Source organism: Physeter macrocephalus, chromosome 4 (genome assembly GCF_002837175.3).
Source record: "Physeter macrocephalus isolate SW-GA chromosome 4, ASM283717v5, whole genome shotgun sequence".
Taxonomy (NCBI): domain Eukaryota; kingdom Metazoa; phylum Chordata; class Mammalia; order Artiodactyla; family Physeteridae; genus Physeter; species Physeter macrocephalus.
Window position 1 is genome coordinate 19,754,498 of NC_041217.1, and position 8,011 is coordinate 19,762,508.

An 8,011-nucleotide genomic window follows, 5' to 3' on the forward strand; every position below is an offset into this window, starting at 1 on the left:
CTCCCCGGCATGTGGGATCCTCCCGGACCGGGGCACGAACCCGTGTCCCCTGCATCGGCAGGCGGACTCTCAACCACTGCGCCACCAGGGAAGCCCCCCTCTGCCTTCCTCTTATGAGCACACTTGTTGCATTTAGTGCCCATCCAGATAATCTAGGATAATCTCCCATTTCAAGATCCTTAATCACATCTGCAAAGTCCCTAATGCCATAGAAAGTAGCATTCACAGGTTCCAGGGATTAGAAACTAGTTATCTTCGGGGGCCATTATTCAGTCTCCCACACAAAGAATGGTGCTACTGGAGCCCAGAGCTGGCGAAGAGAGCACACGCAGCTGTGGCTGTAGGTAGAGGCACGGCCACCTTCACAATGTTGTCCCCTGTCCCTGGAGGGAGCAGGAGGAAGAAATACTCTCACCTCTGTTTTCTCTCCGCCACACCCCTGCCCTGACCTCCTGCTGCTGCATCCCATCAGCTAAGCGGGGAGATAAGATTCATAGGAGTCAGCTCCTTGGGTACAGGGCAGGGCAGGGCAGAGAGAATGGGACTGGAGAATAACCAGCCTGCAAGCGCACTGAAATACCAGCCCACCGCTGAGCTGCGGGCGGGATGGCGGTCCTGACCCCTGAGCTGTGTTTCTCAGAGGAGGGTCCCATGCCAGAGTTAGCTGCTCAGACACATGCTCCAGCGTTGCCATGGAAATCTTGAGTCCGGGCCCTTCCAGTTAAGAGGAGATGGCCTGAGAGATTTGAGGCCGAGTCTCAGTCCAGGTTTTGGGTTTCTCTTTGTTACCCCCAGTGCCCTAGTCTAAGGTAGCAGAAGGCTGTTGGGTTGACATTAAAGGGACTGAGCAGTAATAGGATCCCGGGAGTTCAGGAAACCACACTCTGAAATCAGCACCGGTCCTCTCTCTCCATCAGGTTTCAGTCCCAGGAAATTATGTTGCCTATCTTGTCTGCAGGAACCCATGCTGTTCTGACGACTGGCAGTAGAATTCTGAGGCCCTGCATACCGTAGCTGCCATCTCCATAGAGAAATTTAAAACCAAGCTGGGATCAGCAAGAAGCTGGGGCCGGGCCTGGGTGATGGTGCACGAGCCCATGGGGCTGCAGCCATCTGTAGCACAGGTCCAACCCACCCATTTCACAGCTTCTCTTTCCCTTTGCCACTTCCTAACAGGTACCCTCCTCCCTTCCTCTCCCAGGGTCCGCCTCTCAGCCAGGCCCACGGCCAGCAATTCTGCCCTTTTTCTCCTCCCCCACTGTTCCGCACCCCGCTGAGACTTGGGCAACCTTTCCTGGCACACTGGCTGAGATTGACATCAGGTGTTTTGGGAAGCTCCCATGTACAACTTCCCGCCTTCTAATGATGGCCCTGATTTTTTTTTTTTATGGACATTTGAAACTAAAGACAAAACCAGCTGCCTCTTGAGGAGAAAAAAGCAAAACATGAAAAGAATCTCCCATATAACCCACTGCCCCCCAAATCCCAAGCCAATAAAATGAGTCTAACCAATAATTCAACCTCCCTGCCTCGTTCACTGGCAAAGCAGCTTGCAAAGCAGCACAGCAGGGAACGCTCATTGACAAGAACTTTATCATTAGTAATTTTATTAGGTTTAATGTAGCCAACAGGGGCTACTGATAGTTGCAGTATTCTTTTTCCTGAGGGATTCCCCCCCCACCCCCCGCACAAAAAGGACAAATATTCTGTAGTCCTGCCATTTAATTGTCTTTGTAATTTAGTGTAGGTTGGTTGAATGACAAACTTTTCAAAATGCCATCTCTGAGAAAGAATTCCACAGTTGGTAATCTATACAAATTTGCCACTTGTATCTTTCTTTTAAAAATTTCTCAGGGCTTAGAGGCATAGCTACCATAATTATTGTAATAATCCTCTAAAGGAGACATCCATCCGTCATGGTTGAAAGCAATTTCTTTTTAGTAGGAACGTTTCACAATGTCTTGTTTGGACAGAAAAGGCCATCCATTAGTTGGTAATTTAAGCTAGTTACTTAAAGTCAGGCAATTAGGTTAATGAGACAGTTGGTCTTTTGAAGTCGAAGGGGAGCAGGGATGAGCTCACCACTCCTCAAGAAGACATTAAATCAGTTTGGTGTAAAAGGTGGAGGGGCATCATTCTCTCCTACAGTTTCAAGGAAAGATCATGCACACACAGATTTAGCTCCAAGCATGGTAATCAGGTGGCGGGCCCCTAAGTCTCTCTGGCAACCACCATACGATGGAGGAAGAAACAACAGCTGCTCCAGCTATCACTGGGCAAGATGACAGGCCTGGATTAGGCCTTTTGTGGAGGCCAGCAACCCTTGAGGGAGCAGCCCCAGGCCCTGACGTGACAGGACCATGGACACATGGAAAGCCCCCAAATGAAGCAGATGGAATTGCTGATAAATGAGTTGAAATGGTAGAGGTCCCTATCCTGAGAGCCGGCTGGATTTACGGAGAGCCGCTCCATGGAGGGGAAATTTCAGGGCGGCCAGGCTGCCTTTAGATGTTAATCAGAGGCATTCATATGTTCTGTCATTCACCCTTCAAAGGAAGGTGTCAGATGTCTTGATGAAATACCTCTCCCACTAACTCAGACATGGGGAATCAGCCATCCTGTTGATAAATGACTCAGGGCGAATCGATAGAGTGAGGGTCAGGCTTGGCTAGACCCATGGTCACAGGGCAGGAGTAATTATGTCATAATCAGTCTGTGGGGCAGAGCCCAGCCAAGGTCATGGTCCATGTTTGAAGACAACATCTGGAGTTGGGGCGGTTGGGGATTATAAAGGATGAGAGTACGGGGCGGGGGGAGGTGAGGAGCTCTAGAGGACTGAACTCTGATGGCAACCAGCCCTTGCCAAATCCTCTTACTGCAATAGCCCAGCAGCCACCACATATAGCTGTTGGGATGTAAGTGGCATCAGAACTGCATAATGATATTATTGGTGCCTGCAAAGGATGAGTGGTTTAATCGTTTGGGAGGTCTTCTGGCAGAACTGGGCTGAAGGGAAGGGTATGCTCTATGGAGAGAAGATATTGGTGCTGTCATGCAGAAACAAGGTTGACTTTGAAGTCTACCACTGGGAGGGACCACTGTTCTGAGGCTGATTTTTCTGTTGCATCCCTTCTGCCTCGGCCCCTGCCTCGGTGACCTTCCATGCCCTGCAGAAGAGCAGAATAGAGACACCATTAGGACCCTCTAGATTTGGGGAGATAGGATTCTTTGCTTCGTGATGCTGTTAGCAGGGACAGGTGGGTGGAGACATAGGAAAATCCCTGCATTCAGGATGTTTCTACGGCACCTCCACAGAACATGTGTCTTCCTTCGTACGTCTCAGAATATGCGTGGCCAGAATGTAGAGTAAGGGGTGCAGAGTGGAGAGCTGGATAGGGACTCTGCTGCACAACCCAACCTCAGATCATTACCAGGTGGGGAAGCCAGCTTCACAGGGATGTAAGGTGCTTCCTCCAGGCACTGGGCTCTGAGCTAGGAATTATGGGGACACCAGATGAGCATGCCAGAACTGCTGTCTTGAGGAGATTTCCTCTGCCTGTGACCTCTATGCCTGAGGAGGAACACATTTCCACCCTTTTCTGAGGCTTTTTGTCACAATAGTCTTACATGGTTGCTTCTAAAATCTTCTGCCCGTGAAGGCAAGTCCCGACTCAAATGGAGGACACCCACAGGTTAGCGATGCTGTGCTTGAGTACCGACAGCTGGCTGTCCTGGGATAGGTGCCCTGCAGAGGGGGGCACTTACACCCAGCCACTCACGTTCTCTCTTATTTTCTTCTGTGATCAAAGGTCCTAAAGGCTTAAAATGCTGGGCTGTGCCAAAGGATCCAGCTGACATTATGTGTCACCCTGTGCTCTCCGAGACCTTTCTCTTTTGCTTCAAAGATTTTCCCCGCAACTTGCACAGGAAATTGTTTTTCCTTCTTTCTAATCAGCCCACATCCTTTTTCCTTTTTCCCCTTACATTTCAAACTAAGATGTACCTCTTCCAGGAAGTTTGCCCTGATTAATTCTGTCTGTCACCCTGGCATCTCCAGTGGCCTCTATCCAACATATAATTGATGTATTTTAAGTATGAGGCTTTCCATCATTTCTGAATTTTGGTTTTGTGCTTTCCTGAGTTGGGGTTGTATTTGCACCTTTGCTACTGCTTATACAGTTTTGAGACCCGTACACCAGGTGGTAGTAGCTTCCTCATGCTCTGGTGATACATTCTGAATAATTTGCAGAGGAGGAAAATTGAAGGGGAGAGCTAGTTTTTAATCGAGTACCTACTATGTGCCGGGTCTTTGTACCATAGCTAATTTAATCATAATAAATAATCTACCTGAGGTAGATATTATTGTTTTCATTCTTCCAGTTAAGGAAATTGAATTTTGGGAGAAGTAAAGTAACTTCCCCAAACTCACACCATCCTTTGTGGTGAAGCTGGAATTGGTATCTGGGTTTGATCTCTCCAGCTTGGTGTATATGATGAAACATGATGATTTTCTCTATCTGATTACGAAAATATTGGGTTGGCCAAAAAAAGTTCATTTGGGTTTTTCTGTAAGATGTTACAGGAAACCCAAACGAACTTTTTTTGGCCAACCCAATAATAATGAAATCAACCACCTCAAAGAGGAACTATTCTAACAACACCTCTGGGATAATTTGGTATCTTCCTCACTAATTCTTATATTATAATAATCCAGAATATTTGTAGATGGGCAAAAAACTCTCTTGGACAATATTTCTCAGCACTGACCACTTTTTTCTCCCTCATCAATCATTTCCAACTTAAGTGTTCAGACGATTTGCCAGGTTCTCTAGGAAGACCTTTATGTGCTACTGAGACTTGGAGAGGTTTGGGAAAGGGTCCAATTAGGACTTTAAGTCAGGAGCTAAGGTCCTGTAATTCAAAGGGTCAGAAATAGTGAAAGACTTGGGGGCTAGGATGTGATGGGGGAGGGGATCCCAAGTCTTAGGGGCAAGCCCACGGTCTCAGGATTTGCATTCAAGGCAGAAGAAAGAGATCGCTTAGTCTCTAAGGTCAAAGAGGAGATTCTAGGAGGCGGGCAGTGGAGAGGGTAACACAGACATGCCTTTGCTCTCAGAGTTGGAGGGGAATGGTTTGACTTTTGCGCTGGGGTCTAGTGGTTGTGACGAGTCATGGAGCTCAGACTCCCTGGGGCAGGAGCTCAGACTCCCTGGGGCAGGTCCTATTTTGCTGGCTTTTTCATTGGGATTCCTGAAAGTACCAGGTAGAGAAAGGAGGGCTGGGTATAGGGCAGGGAGAAGGAGAGCAGGAAGGAGGCGGTGTGATATTTTCCTTCTCCTTTTTTAATTTGCTCCTCTTTTCCTTTACCGCACATGCCAGATAAAAAGCTGAAGCAGCAAGAAAAGAAAGCGCTTTTGAAGAGTCTAATATCCCAAAAGTGTATATTTCCCCACCAACATACACAATATACATATACAACCAAGTTCTCTGAAATTTCTATTTTTTTTTTCTAATTTACCATATTGCTTTTTTAAAGGGAGGAATTCCCCTGTCCAATGAGTTGAAAGCCGGGAGACTTGAGTTCTAGACCCAGCTCTCCAGGTCGTGGGAAATATTTCTTGAAGTATTGATACAGCTCTTCTCCCCTCTGGGTTTCAATTCTCCCATGTGTGAAATAAAGGGTTGGAGTAAAGGCTGTTTCACTCCTCCTCTGTTTGCTTGGCTGTGCTATGGCCTCCATTCAATGTATTCAACAGATCCATGCCACCACCAGGCACTGCTTTTTCTGGGTTGGTTCATGTAGTGCTTCAATAATCAGAATAATTCAGCTTCTTCTAGTGGAACTTGCTTCATAGTTAAAGAGAATTTTCTAGATATCCTGCCTGGATTATCTTGCCCATCCCCAGTTCTTGCACCACGTTTCCATGAACAAATTGTGTCATTTCTCTTGTGAACACCTTCCTCATGTCTTTGGTTCTTCCCAAACCAGGGAGATAAAGTATATATGTATGTATATATGTATGTACATATGCATTTATATGTGTATGTATGCATGCATGCATGTATATGTATTCATTCATTTTTTGCAGTTATGTTTTCCATCTCATAGCGGGAATGTCTGTGATTCTCATGTGTTCCCTGTCATTGGCTCTGAGGTCCTATTTTGCTGGCTTTTTCATTGGGATTCCTGAAAGTACCAGGGAGGGGCAGCTACCTCATGGGAGGAGCGCTGCAGCGACCGTGTACCGGCTTCGGCGTCAGGTGGCGGGGGGACGAGACGAATTGGACGTGGCGCTCAGAGCACAGTGGGGGAGATGGGCGAGCAGACAGCGGACTGTAACACCATCAGTAGGTGGTGCCACGGGAGTATATGTAGTGAGTGTGCGCCCTGGGAACTGATGAGGGAATCCGCGTGGGCTGTGCGGGAACAGGCAGGACAATGATGGCTTCAGGGTAGCGGCTTTGGCTCTGGGCCCCAGAGGATGCCAGTCACTACTGACTGGGTAGATAACGTGCAGAAAGGTGCGCAGGTCACCTGAGAATTGGGACTAAAGCCCGGGGCTTAGAGTTCGGGTGTCTCTGTCGTGATGGTAGGTGGGACAAAACTAGATCTGTGTTATGAGCTTGTCTTATGTTCCGTCAAAAAGATCATCCTGTAATAAGACATCGTGCAGAGGAGAAATATTTATTGAGCATGGAACAGCTGTATTTTCAGGTCCCCTTGTCGGTCCCTGGCATCATGGGAAGGAGGAGGGCTCCCAGGTGATAAAATGCCAGAGACCAGTTTGTCAGTTCTGGCTGGGCTACGACCTCCTGCCTGGCTTGGCTCTTCCACAGGGCTTTGAGTCAGACTGTACTCAGCCCTGCCCCATCCTGGGCTCTCTACGGATGCTGCTCAGAGGGTCCACCCTTCCCTAGGAGGGGGAGGGGCAGGTATGTAGCTGCAGGCAGAGGCCGACAGGGCCCAGGAGAATCCTTGAGGGGCACTGGCAGTGCTAGAAACTGGGGCTGTGCAGTGGCTGGGGCAGGCTCTCAGGCCTCTGGCCCCCAGGGTCACAGTGCTTGAGTCAACGGGACTCATAGGCACACGCTTCAGACTTAGTTTCGCGTGAGGGGCCAAAGTGTGTAGTGAAGCCAGCAGCCCAGCAGTTATTATTTCTTCCTTGGACTTAGCACTTAGACACTCTGAGCCCCAGTTTGCCAGTTTGTCCCTTGGAGTGTTCTTATACAGTTATACAAGGTAGTGTTTGTATAAGGGGTTGTGGATATGGAAAATTTGCGGTTTTCATTAACAGAATTTGTTTAAAAGATGACTATTGATGCATGTTAGTTATTTTGTTAGAGTTATATCTTTGTGAGGGTTGTCTGTCAATATTGTAAAGTGACTAAGAGCTAATTCGTATGACTTGAATTACTACTGAGAACAGCACACTACTGGGCTTCCGATATTGGAGTAAGAGAGGTTGGCAGTATTTCTCCTATGTAAAAATAACAGTTTTTGATTATAATACATATAATTCACAGAAAAATTTGGGAACTTCAGAATAGACAAAAAAATAATTCCAGGCTGCCATTACCTCACTACCAAATTCCATTTTATAACAAGACGCTTATCCAATTCCATGTCGTGCTTGCTTTGCTTGTTTTACTTAATACTTGCGGGGAGCATTTCCTTGTAACAATATTTGCTCTGTAACAACACTCACAGATAAGCTATTAATTTAGGTTCCAATTTAAATCAGTTAAAATGCCAGTTTTAATTCTTATACATAATGCCACAAAAAGCATATTTATGGAAAGCTTGGTATTCATCTTAGAAGTATTTCCTTAGGGTAAATTTTAAAAATAATACTACAGATCAAGGGTTTACTGTTTTTTTTTCTTTCTTTTTTTTTTCTGTGAAGTTTTGTTTTCTGACTTCTGGTACCAATAGGAGCTTATTTATGGGTAGCACAATTTTCTAACTTCTCCCAAACGCTTGATAAAATGAAAAACATCTTTGCCAATATGG